Raw genomic sequence first — 14011 nt, 5'->3', positions numbered from 1 at the left:
CTCAAAACGTAAAAATATGATAAAATTACGAATTTCAGTAAGTATATAAAATATAGAAAGATAAGATTTTTAAAAATTATAACAAAAAAAATGTAATGTTAATTTGTATTGACATTATTTTATATGTATAAAATAAGTATTAATTTATGTTTAAAAAATATAAATGAGAAGTTTTTCATGTTGATACATAAATCACTCAGCTCTATTTTCCTTTTTTTTTAGATAAAAATTTTAAGTTGCATATTTAATTGTAAAATAGTAGTGTTATAAAATGTAGGAAAAGAATTTGTCAAATGTCAATACATCAAATTGGCACCTAAAACCAAATCTAATAAAAGATAATTGTGAAGAATGAATATCTCATGTTGGTTTTTTAAAATGTAGAATTGACGTAGGGTATAACGATAATTTAAGTGCATGGATGGTAGCCAGATAGTAGAGATTATAAGTGGACTCAATTATTCTGGAAAATTGTATCGATCAATCTTAGAATAGTCGACGAACGACATTCAATTGGCTTTTCATGTCAGACATTCCATTTGCTGGACACTACTACTACTATATATACTGGACAAGAAATAAAGATGACCTAGATGTGAATATTTAGAAATTGATTGATTGCGCTGCATCAACTATTTATTTTTCGTCACTCAAAGCGATATGTCTAACTCGATTTTCCACCAATATAACTGGCAAATATTCCTACATGAGAAATATTTTATTTTTGACAGTTGGAAAGGTAGTTCTATGTCAATTATTTAATCAATCAATTTATCCAATTAATCCTTAATAAAATACGTATTTACAAATTAGCTGAGTGGTTTTAATCCAAGTATTACCTAAAAACAATAATTTATGAAACGTGAAGGAAAGACTTTGATTATAAATGATTACAATTTACCAAATTAATCAACATTTTTTCCCCCACTCAATTAACTCTAATCATTTGGCAATTTCATTTTTGTTTTATAATTCAATATATCATTTTAATATTTTTTTTTTTCTCATCCCCTACTAAAACAAAATCAATCGATTTTTTTATTGAGATTTTAAAATTAAATGATAAGGATAAAAAAGTCCTACTTTCCAGAGCATTTTATTGTACAAAAATACCCAAGTTCTTTCAATAGTCAAGTGTTTGGAGAAATTAACCAACTAAATATAATATATAATTAAAATCTTATAATTATCTATTTAAATGAAACTTGAGAATGAAAATTGTATAAAGTTGAGAATTAAAAATATAATTCTACAGACATGGATTAGATATTCAGATGACTAATTAATTAAAATATTCTTTATGATATTTTTGGTATTTAATCATTGAAATAGTCTAAAAGCTTTGAATAAAGAATAAAAAAAAAAACTGATATTTTTATAGAGAAAAAGTGGAATGGAAATTTAATCAATTCTTCAAATCATGCATGAAATACTTTTGAATTGATCCATTCAAAATTGATATTTTTACAACTAAAAAATACTGTTGGAAAAGTGACAACAATTTCGATGTTACAAACAGATAAGATTGTTTATCAATAATTTTATTACTAAAAAAAAAAATATAAATCAAATTTTAATCTTTATATAATAAAGTATTTATTATGATGTCATAAATAGTAATATTATTTATATCTATAATAAATAAAAGATTCTTTTAAATAAAATAATAATCTTATGGATCATCAAATTGAATAGAAATTATCCAATGTGTGATAAAATGTTATTTTTTCTTAAGATAATCGATTTGAATTGAGCCTGGAAGAATAGAGTAAGGCAAAGGGAGAAAGAGTGAGTGAGAGTATCTCGCAATCTCTTTCGATCCAATATCCGACTTTTTTGACAGCAATTTCGGTCACGTCCGATAATATATCTGGATCATTAATATAAAGCCTTCCACCCCTTGCTGCACCCCTGAAGTCCCTAGCGGGGAAATTGCTTTTCAATCCCCGAGCTGCCCCGTTGCTGCGATCCACTACCACCCTCGACCTTCGCCCTCTGGTTTCTTCAGTAGTCTTACAGTTTCCTCGTGGACCAAGAAAATTTCTACTTAACATTTTTATTCAAACATCCGCCAAAAATAACTGTCAAACAACAGGTTATATTATAAAGATAAAATTTAATTAAAAATAAATTTAATTTAATCAACATTAAATATAAAATTATCATTTCATTAAATTATTAACTGGCTTATTGTTAATTTAATTTTATCGATTTGTTTATGTTTAGTTACTGACTCACACTTGAGCTAACCGGACGTTTTTTCGGTTATTAAAATTTTCCAATTGATTTAAAAAACGATTTATTTCTTCTTCGAGTTATTAAATCGATTTAATTAATTTAATTTAATTTATTCTACAATATTTTTACATTTTGGGAGATTTAAAAGTATATTAGAAGGTTTAAAGATAAATATTTGTACGTATGTATAATAGTCCGTACGTATAATCGTACGCACGTATGTCAGGTCATATTATTTATAAAAATTCCAGTTTGTTATTACCAATTGAAGTTATTGAATTATTATTGCAATAATTACATTCGATGAATATCAATAAAATATTGTTATAAATAACTTTATGTGATTAAACAATTGTGCATTATTTATAACAATAGCAATCTACAAAATAGCAAAACAGTGCAAATTTTAATGATGGTAAATTCAGGACGCAAAATAAGCCTAAATTTTATTATTGCAAAAATAATTGAAATTAATGAATAAGAAGAAAAATAGTATGCAATTAATATTAGTGTAATAAATAAAAACGTACGGTTATGAAATAATTTTGATAATTTTCCTTTTAGTGAAAAGGAGAAAATTGCGTAAGACAACGAAAACTAAGGGTGAATAGACGGAATGACTTTGTTCCTTTCTTTTTCCCTCACGTACTAGTCTTCCTTTACTTGTGGAATAAGGTACAGAGGGAGAATATAACTGAGTATACGGAACACCCTGCCATAAAGAAGATCCCCTCAATCAGATAAAAAATGTATTATAGCTAGTATGATACAGAACTCAATACCTTCTCTACAGCTTCCAACAACGACCAACAGGACACCGAACTCACTACATACTACTTCATATTCTACAAGGTCCAACTTATCGATTTGCCTCGAATGCAGATCACTGCACATCGCACTCTGCCAAGACACTCTCGCGAAATTACTTTCGACTATTGCCAGACGTTGTGGCGCACTAGAACTTTATTGTCGATCCACTGGATTTATAACAATTTTATGTAGATATTAAGATACTTTTTACTCCTTTTTTTCTCAAATATTTCTCGTGAATAATATGAGGAATACGTTCGTTTATCGATTGATTAGATTTTTTCTTTCTTTTTTTTTTTTATACAAATTTTATTAATAAGTAATAAAAAATTTATTTGTTTTGCCTCATTTATAACATTTTAGTTGAAATGATTCTTTTATTTTTATTCTCTTCTAGGTCAAACAGCTTTTATAAAAATGAAAATTCTATTTTCACTAAATACAAGCTATGAATCAAGCTATTTGTTTTATCCAATCCGATTTATTTTTACGATAAATTATTTATATTTTTCCAAAACAAGATAAAAGTTATGTATTATGCTTTTAAATAAATTAAATCATAATTTTAGACGGTTTCTCTATGACATGAAGTCATTCCATTAATATGACATTACAGTGGCATAGTAGATTAGTTATAAGAGTGTAATACATCTGCAGATATATTTCTCAGTGATAAAAAAAAATTATTAAAAATATTTATTGAGAAATAAAAGTAATTATTAGTGCAAATATGAGATAAGTATGTTCGAAAAAGGAAGAAGAAAATTTCATAAAAGTATCAGAAATATCGAGAGGTAATTTTATCTGCACTTAGATGATAGATTCACTCGTTCCACAGTTGCTCTTAGCGGCTTTTCAAACACCACTTTCATTCGATATTCGATGCGCACTTGCTCCTAAATCGAGCGCAATAAATTCCCTAAGATTTATTCAACGTTTTCTTTGAAAATAAATACGTTTATATAAACACATCTTGTCTTGGCATAGTTTATTTTTTTTTTGTCTTTAAGTTTTAGTTAAACTAACTTTGGCCATCAAAGAAAACCGACTAGTTTCTTTTAATGAAGAACATCCGGTGTCGGTAGACTTTAAGAAACTCTCTAAGGGACAAAAACAATAATGTATACAATTGGCGACACATGTTGACGGATTGACGCTATCCTTCTTCGTGAGAACAAATGAAACGTCTGTCTCTTTGGATCCTCGTTATTTTTTGTTTTAATTTTTAATGAAGTTGAATGAAAAAAAAAAAATTCTTAAGATAATTAATATGTTTAAAAATGATAATAGTAATTAATGTAAAATTGTATGTATATAGAGTATATAGAATTTATTCATGCGTTGATTATAATGAAATGACAACAACCACAGCTCCATCTAAACCACGACACTAATAGTATTTGGTATCATTGTAAGTAACGTAATTGAGCGCACTCACAACAAGACCACATTCGCGGTGTGATTCTGAGGCTTTAACTAAATATCATTCAAAATTATTTTCGATTTTATTTAAATTATTTTTTTTTCAACATTTAAATATAACTTAACTACAAATTCAGTATATTCGAAATCATATTACAGAAATGATAGAAATTTTTATGTGCAAAATGAGTTGGAAAAAAAAAATATTAAAGAAAAAAAAATAATAATAATAAAAAGTATATTCTCGTAAGGTTTTCATTCGATTTAAAGCACAATAAAAATTTTAACGACGTTCCTTTTATATAGTATGATCGTCCTTCTCCCTTTTAGAAGCTCCATTTTTTAAGTAGAAGCTCGCGCATTTAGATTGAAAAATGAATTTTACATTTACCCTGATGTTTACCAATAAATATCGATTTATATTTAATGTGTTTATATTTGAATGGTAGTGAATATCTATAGATGTATCCATAATATGTATCAGTTTGTGTATTATTATTAAAAAGTTGAAAAGCTTTGGCATGTAATAAAGTAATAATTCAAAATTTTTCATTAAATTCGTGACACAGAGGGGCAAGGGGAGGGATGGGGCGTAGGATTTTCATTGGACATTCCAGAGGGAAATGAAAGAATTTTCGTTAGTCATTGCTTGGTTTGATTACGAGTAGTTGAGTCGATTGCTGGATATGAGAAACGCAGACAATAGGTTATTATTACGCAAGAGCTTTATAACCAAGCCCTTACATCATCCTATATACCCCTTTACCTTACTCATCCCACTTGGTTTCCTCTCCCCCTCCTTTTTCTCCTCTTTTTCCCCTTATATTCCCCTACACCTTCTCTCCCCCCCCCTCCCACCTTCTTCAGTATGAGTATATCCAACCCTCCAACGCAATCTCATTACTCGGGGATGCACTCACCGTATTAATGCCGAAAGGAATTAACTTTCAACGTTACGAGATCGAATGTTGCTAACTTTATATTGCTGAGTAGATGGAGGGATGCTTCTCGTTGGAATAAAGCCATCCCTCTCCTCCCTTGTACCCCTTACAAACCGACCCTACTCAAACTACACCTATATACCTATATATCTCATACACTTTTCACTGAGCGCGTCAGCTGTGCCGTCACCGCATCGGTTTAATTTTGTTTTGGGAAACAAGCGACGGCTCATTATCCGATGATTAAAAACCATTACTCATCGCTGGCCGAACCGTCATCCTTTTCTTTCTAAGGGTACTTTTTAATTAATTTGTCCCAACAATAAATATTGATAATACATTTTTAATCAAAAAATCATTTTTCACTAATTACCATTACTATTTTATACATTAATCGTTTATTATTCATTTTGTTGGTTTTATGTGATTAATTAATAATTTATTGACGATTTTTCATCGTTTAGTTTGATATCAATTTTAAAAATTTATTTTTCTCTTTTTTAAGGTATTACGATCGCACTGGACCGCATTAAAAAAAAAAAAGACCTTTTGATATATGAGTATATTATTATTAAATATATATACTAGCTTTATGCATATTGATTAATTAATAATGTAATAATTATTGAAATAATAATCAACAAACAATAATAATAATTAATTAGTTTAGGTTTAATTCCATCGTCCCTCTTACAGCCTTAAATTTAAATAAATTTAATAAATCGCTAAATTAGCAAATGGGGCTAGGAGATATTTTCGATAAATTTACCCAAACGTTTTATTTACTAATAAATAAATAAATAAATTCTAATGTAGTAAACTAATAACTGAATGTTTTAAATTAATTATTAATATTTAATTTAAATAAAAAAATTTTAAAAAAATATTTGATATTAAATTTTGGAAAGTAAAGAAAATATTTAAATGTAAAATTGAAAAGAGAAATGAAGTAAAGAAGGAAATATAATATTGATACGGATGTATAGAAATCTGGAAGAATAAGGGGTTAAAAAGGAAGACAGAAGAACACAGGCAGATCTATTTCACGGTGGGATGAACCGTCCGATCACGAAAACAAATAAGCATCGATTTCTCTTTCACATTTCTCGAGTTAAATCATCTTCCTCTATACTTTAATGTAATTTTCCATTCATTTACTTCAATTACAATTGAGAGATTAGATTACCAAATGGCTTTAGGTATGAATTTGAAATTATTCAGTTTAATTTAGCTGAATGTAGAGTCTGATTGTAAAACGATGTTGGAGTATTTTAAAAATTGTAGAAATTAAAAAAAAATGATTGTCGTTGGCCGAGTGCTTTTTTCCGTACATCAAATTCAACGTCGAAGCCGGCGGCGGACGACGCTCGTGGCTCGATTTCAAATAAAGTTAATTGGAAAACATTGTTCGACCGGAGGGTGCAGGATAAAAGTACTGGGAATTGAAGAGAGTTGAAGAGAGAGAGAGAGAGAGAGAGAGAGAGAGAAATTCGAGGCGTCAGTGGACTGAGGGTGAGTTAGCGAAATTAATATTTCCTATCAGGCCATCGGATCCGGCGCGTTGGACGATCGACAAGCTCATAGCTTAAGGCCGTTACGTTCGATTAAAAAAATTCCTAACTGTCAAAATAAAATTAAAACTAAAGATTATTTTGTGTACAATTATTTTATTCTCTTTCAAAATACCAAAAGATATATATTTGTCAAGCGTCATAAAAATTAATTATCTTTATGTTTATTTTATTCATACGTTTCATTTGTTCTGCACACGCATTCATCAACTTTACGTTATATTACCATTTTTCAATATTATCTCTTTCTAAAGATGTATATCTATGTTATGGATTAAGGTATTCATTTTTATGCATTAAAATATTCAAAAAAAAAAATGATTTGTTTTCTTTCGAATTTATTATCAGTGTTATCGGTAAATTATTCAATGACATCAACTATTTTTGAGCTAAAAATTATAGAATTTTAAATAATTATTTAATTGTTGATTTAATTAATGATAATGATTGGTTAATTTTAAAGTTAAAGTGTGAAGTGATATAAAATATTTTTTATTACATCTGAATATCTCCAATAAGCTGGTAATACTTTTATAAAAATTTAGTAGTGTATTGATACTGTGACAGATCTACACATTGTATAGCAATAGAATGAAAGCACATTGGAGACCTTAGGGATAAGTTTTGTAACGAGCTGTACGATTTTCTAAGACTGAGTATATACTAGTATATTGACAAGAATACTTGTATCAGCTATACTGGAATCACCAACTGACAGGTTTCTAATAGAAATCGTAAATAGTAAACTAAAAAAGATTTCCAATATTTGTTGAAACAAAAAACAATTTAATAAATATCTATTTCTTGGAGATATGTTGAGCAAAAGCAATTTAAACATTCTAGAGAATATAAAAATATATAAGAGTTAGATAACAATGAATAGTAACATTACGAGACTGGTGGGTCATTACAAAATTAGCAAAAAACAATTTATCGCTTAATCTTACGTAGATTCTTGGCCCAATAAAAAGTAAGCCACGATAAAAATTTCATAATTACTTCTTACTTCCGTTCGAGGAAATTTTAATTAAACCGGAGAATTGGTCTTTAACGAGAAAAGAGAAAAGGCGAGAAGGGGAAGTAAAAGAACGTCGCTTTGTTCACACTGCCACGCTACCTTCTTCTGAAAAGTATAGGAGAACAAGAAATTATGATAAAACACTAAAAAAAATTATCTCGATAAATGAAATCTACTGCGAAAATTTATTACCTAATAAAAATTATATTCAACTTTGGTGGTTGATTTATCGGAATATTGTCATCAGTTTTAATTCATTGATTTATTCATTAATATTTGTTGTTTAAATAAATGGAAAATTATTGTTCTTAAAAAATGTTTAATTTGGAGAACATTTAATGTTCTCATTCTTATCATGTCTGACTTAAGATAAATCTACTATGTTGATTTTACTTAGTGTTAAAATTTAACAAGTTTACAGAGTTAAATTTTGTTTGCTTTTACAAATATCATCAAATATGTTTACTGTACGTAAAGTTGATGTTGAAATTAATCCATTTTATGTTTTAACATTAATATCATCGATTTTTTAAAAAATAAAATAATAAGTCTGAGCTTACTTTGGGCCCTGAATTTCCCATTCATTGTAATCCATAATTTTTTCATCTTTTTATTTCTTTTATTTATAACAAATTGCTATTATTATAAACAGTATACAATTAATATACAATCTTTAAAATGAAATAAGTTTAAAAACCTGATATACGTACGTACAATTGTCTGTACGTACATATATTTTTAAATCTTATAATATGCTTTTAAATTTCTTAAAACATAAAAATATTTAAATAATAAATTTGATGCTAATTAAAAATTATTTAAATAATGGAACAATTTTTTTGGGAAAATACGAATTTGTTAAAGAAAGAAAATTTTCAAGTAAATCAATTGGCCATTTACACAGTTGACAAAAAATCTTATTTATACAATTTTCTGTAAGCCTGACAACTTTTCGTTTTTTCTTTACCCTTTTTTCATTCCCACAGTCACCGAATTGGATTTTTAATCGGTGCGCACTCGCCGGAAAATAGCCACTTCACCTTGCCACGTCGTGTCTATAAATGCTCGACCACTTGTTTCCTCCCTCCATCCCTAAACCATCTCCTCTTGACGGATAAAGTTAAGTCACCCCCAACGGGCGTGAAGAAATTTATAAGCGCACGCGCCGGTCCTTTTTAACCTTCTACTACTTGTAAGATGCTCCTTTCAGATACTCTTCAAGGGTTTGAAGAATTTTTTTAAACTATAACCACACTCTCGAGATACTTCTTATTCCTCACTCTGGATACTGAGGGATGAAAAGGGAGGTCGACAATAGCTCGTCCGCCAACGCGTCAACCCAAGTGTAAATAAATAGACTCTCCTGCTATCCCATTTGCTAGATTAGAATCAAATATAATTTTCCGCCGACCACGAGGGTAAAAAAGAAAGCACAACTATCCTTTCTAATAATATTCTCTTTTTTTTTCTCTTTTCATTCAATAATGAATAAATTTATGACAAACAGAAGTTAATAGAATATCGTTGAAGTTAATCGTATTGGAAATTGATAAATGCTATTTTCAGCAAATAAATTTTCGTCTTATTATTTTCAGGTCAATATTATAAATAAGTATCATTAACAAAAGATTTCCTTCACAAATCAAATATCCACCTTTATCCTCAAACAATAATAACAAATTAAAGAAAAATAATTTTAATTATCAACAATGAAATATAGATGAAACAATTTTAAAATAAATATTTAAATGAATAAATAATCTTGGGTAATAAAAAAAAAAAAAAAAAGTGCCATTAATATATTTGAAAATTGTTAAAAGAATTTAGTTTGCTGTACATTGGTTCCTATATATGAAAAAATACAAGCTCACAACTACCTTTACTATCCCTCAGAGCATCTCGGCATCTTGATACTTTTTCCATCTACTGAAATTGATATTACTTTCGTAAAGGCGTGTATACGCGTACCAGGGATCCATCTAGCCTATAAATTTTTAACGGCGTAAAACTTTCCGTCAGTAGAGGCGAAGAAGAAGGTAAAAAAGGATAGAAAGAGTAAAGGGGGTGATTTCAGGGCGCTTGCATTCGGAAAATTGAACTCTTCGCCTTCACAAGATGCGTTACCGAGATTCTCTTTTACGATAACCAGAGAAAAAGAGTCGAGGAAAAAAAGTGTGAGAGAGAGAGGAAATGATGTAGGGAGAAAATTGAGGGAGATAGATGTTGGTAAGAGGGAAGAGGTGATAAATGAGGCCATCACGTAATGGCGAATCAGGAAACTGGTTAGACTGACCAATGAAATTGTAACTGGAATATTCTAATCGAACGACAACCGGTTCCATTTCACGGGGTAATGCAACCATACCAATGTGTCGATGCAAACTGATTTCCCCTCATTCACTGCGCATCGATGACTCGGATTAAAATTTAATTACTTCGGGCATTAATCGAACGACAGGAAGAAGGAGAGAATGAGAAAGAGATGCCAATTGAGTAACTATATATATTTATTTATACAATTGAACTTGGTTGAATGCATTGGAGAAATAGTATAACTAACCCAGAGAGTATCCTCTAATGTGATTGCTTTACTGGCCACCCTGGAAAACCAGACGAAAATAAAATTACTCTTTTACTATATTCTCCACTGCTGGTCAAACATTTTAGTTAACTTTTTACATTAAACTCAAATCCACTTGCGGTTAACTTGTTTCATTTAAGTACAATAAAAACTCTTACTAAGATATATACTAAAAATTCTATAAATATTTCAAAAGAATTCAATTATCAAAACTGATCATTATTAGCCTCTCTCTCTCTCTCTCTCTGTAAATAAATTTGTTTCTCAATGTACTGCAATTCTTTCGACCAATTGAAATGAAAAACATTACAATATGTAGTGTACTTTAGGAGAAAATAAATTTATTGTGTTTTATAGCTCAATTGAACGTTAATAGTCTTGCTCTAAATACCACGACATTATGAAGAAAATAAATACCTTGCTTAAGACAGCCTGATAAAAACTCTAATAATTGATCGAAAATCAAACTGATTTGATAGATTGTGACTCACTTGACTGCTCATTCGACTTTTGTCTTAAAAATAAAGAAGATAAACATTTATCTATATAGTGATGGGTTTTTTTTTTTTTGTTATATTTTACTCCCTGGCCGCACGATATCATCGTGGTGGAGACACGCGCGTTTCCAAGGGATTTAAGAGACCCATGAAGTAAATAGAAGCCTTGGTCGTTCTGCCGTAAAATTGTATGTGAAATTGTGCAATGTGTCTTGCGAATTGAATCGCTCGGTAACGACATCGATTTTATTGTTTATTTCAACTTCCCAACTACGTATCAGCCAACTCTGATAAAAACTAAAATGATTTAGATGTAAAATATGATTTAAATACCTCTCGTTATTTTGATCAATTAATTGAAATCTTTTCTATTTTAACCACAAAAAAAGTATGAATAGTAAAAATTTTATTCTGAATAACAATAACGAACTATTTCAATAAAAATGATTCACAATTGTTTAATTACATCCAATTATTTATAACAACATTTTATTGATATTCATCAAATATAATCATAGTAATTATAATACAAGAAATTGAAGCCAGTTTTAATTGTTTATAACAAATTAAAATTTTTTATAAACAATAAATAATTGTTTAGAGTCATGAGAAACCATATTGTATTGATGTTGAGTTCAGTTTTAAACAATATCAATCACTTAATGAGTAGAATTTATTTCAAATATTTTTTACTCGATTTATTTTACAGTCTTTTTGTTTAAAAAAAAAATGGCTGAACAGAATTTATTTAAACTCTTTTCAGATCTTCTTTATTGTATTATCATTAAAATAAAATCATTCCATATATTTTTAAACCTTCTAATATTTTTTTAAATATCTCAAAACGTAAAGACATAATAGAATTGCGAATTTTAAAAATCGACATAATTACAATAACTTTCTAGTAAGAAGTTAAAAAAGTATAAATCGATTGTTTAGTTGAACTATTAATAATTTTCTTTTAAATAATTCACCGTGAGCTAATTACAAAATGCACCGAGCGGTAATATCGCTTTGCAGGTTATGTTGGGGAAGCTATACTTTAGTTTGCAATTTAAACTTTACTTCCTCTGGAATTGATTAGCTTTTAGTAATTAAGCAAGCAACGCCTTGGCTCCTCTATACCCCGCATACTCTCTTTCTCCTTCTCACCAACCCCCGCCGCCAGACGTTCACGCCATCGGGGTGGTTTTAATCAACGGCCCGCGCGCGCACGCTATCCTCTTCCCCTTTTACTCTTCATATTCAACCTCATTTTCTCTCACTTTCCCTTGCGGTGCCCATCTCTTTCACACACATGCGCACATTTTTTTCACACGAAAACCCAACCTCAAACCAGAACCTTGTATCCCGTTGGATCGCACTGTGCGAAGCAATTTCAGCATGGAATGCGTTTCCCTCGATAGCTCGTACGGGGTGTGCTTGCCCAACCGGGACAGGCCCAACCAATTTCAACTTCCATTATACACCCTTACCCTCAACGCGACTTGAGCTTCCAAAGTATAAGCCCCTCTTTCCTCAAATCTCGATTTCATTCCCGATACCATTTTTCCAACTATTTCTAAATGTAAAAATTTTTTCTTCAAATATCCAATAATATGTCAATATACTCTCTTTCTCGTTCGAGTACCCATATCTGCACTCCAGAGGGTGAGTTTATATTTAAATAAAGCTAAAAGTAATATAATTGCAGCTCTATCACTGAATTCAATGCATCCAATTTCATTTTTTTCCCCTTTCATCATAGTTTAATTCACAATCTATCTTTAAGATATAATAAATTATTACTAAAAAAAAATTTCTAACTTGATAATAATATTTTTTTAATTGATCCATAGTGTAAATAAAAATTAAAAATATTTTTAAACCACATGTTTAGACGAAATAAATTAAAACTAGTTATCCATAAATCATAGAATAGATGAAATAATAATACTACAAAGCTTTTAAGCATTTCAATTTTCTATAGTCATTAAATTTGAGTTCCCTCTTATCGTTTTTGTCTTTCTCTTGTCGACTTTACTACCCTCTTGTTGATTATACTTTTATATAAGAATAGAATTGATGTAATTCTGTCGTGAAATGTTGCTTTTTAATTTGGCCAAGAAAGACTGGTAAGTTAATATACTGCTTTAATTTCAGGATTTCATTTAAAGAGCCGTTCTGAAAGTTTCTCTCTTTCAGTAAGTTTTAGTATAAGGTGTACATTGAGTAGATGAAGGGTAAGGAGGAACGGCGCCAAGGGTGAAACCACTTCCGGTCGCGAAGATTGACTTCCGACCGCTTCTACTCTCCCTTCTTCGTTTACGATGAGACGAGAAAGAAACTAAATCGACTTTTCACGAGTCTGACGAGTCGATTCGCGCCGTCAAACTGTTCTCGTCTCCTTCCGGTTGGCGAATAACTCTCGAAAAATAACCCACGATCTTGACAAGTTTATTACAAATATTTTTTTTTCATCTTCAGAAATAATTAAATGTTACATTTTCATATCATTATTATCACATAAATACACCAGTCAATTATATGAATCTCTCATGATGACAATTTGACTAAATTATAGGTCATTTTCATGCTCGAGATAATTAAGATTGACATCAGCCAATTACTGACCGGACATTAGTCTGATAATGACTCGAAATGTTAGTGATATGATATATTTATATTTAAATAGACTCACCAGAGACAATGAATAGTAAAAAATATCCTTTACACACTTTTTAAACATACACATACACACAGTTCTCACTATCACGTTCACGTGAGTTAAGTGTAATTTATTTCTGTGCCAAGCATAAAACACGTAACCTTACAAAACTGTTCTAAACGCGTTGACGGTCCAACTCGGAATGAGCGCGCGTTTGCAGCGCTGACTAACTTCCTCCATTCGTGCGCATGCGTCACAGACGCGTGTCTAGTGATAACAATTGCAA

The 14011-nt window shown here is 29.8% G+C and overlaps 1 protein-coding gene across 4 annotated transcripts in view; it reads right to left on the bottom strand.

The window, feature by feature from the left end:
• The window catches only part of LOC118071977 (rhombotin-1-like), a 56936-nt gene that overhangs the window by 25403 nt on the left and 17522 nt on the right, over positions 1 to 14011 (bottom strand). The window contains exon 1 of one of the 4 annotated variants that reach the window (XM_035091501.1): positions 13759 to 13910. The exons of the other annotated variants lie outside the window; for them this stretch is intronic. The gene's annotated coding sequence lies outside the window, so the exon portion shown is untranslated. Of the gene's footprint in view, positions 1 to 13758; positions 13911 to 14011 lie in introns of those variants that run through there. 4 annotated transcript variants of the gene reach the window in all.

The sequence above is a fragment of the Chelonus insularis genome, unplaced genomic scaffold (assembly GCF_013357705.1).
Source record: "Chelonus insularis isolate UGA/USDA-ARS -01 unplaced genomic scaffold, ASM1335770v1 contig_88_pilon, whole genome shotgun sequence".
NCBI lineage: Eukaryota > Metazoa > Arthropoda > Insecta > Hymenoptera > Braconidae > Chelonus > Chelonus insularis.
This window is presented reverse-complemented; position numbering and strand designations above follow the sequence as displayed.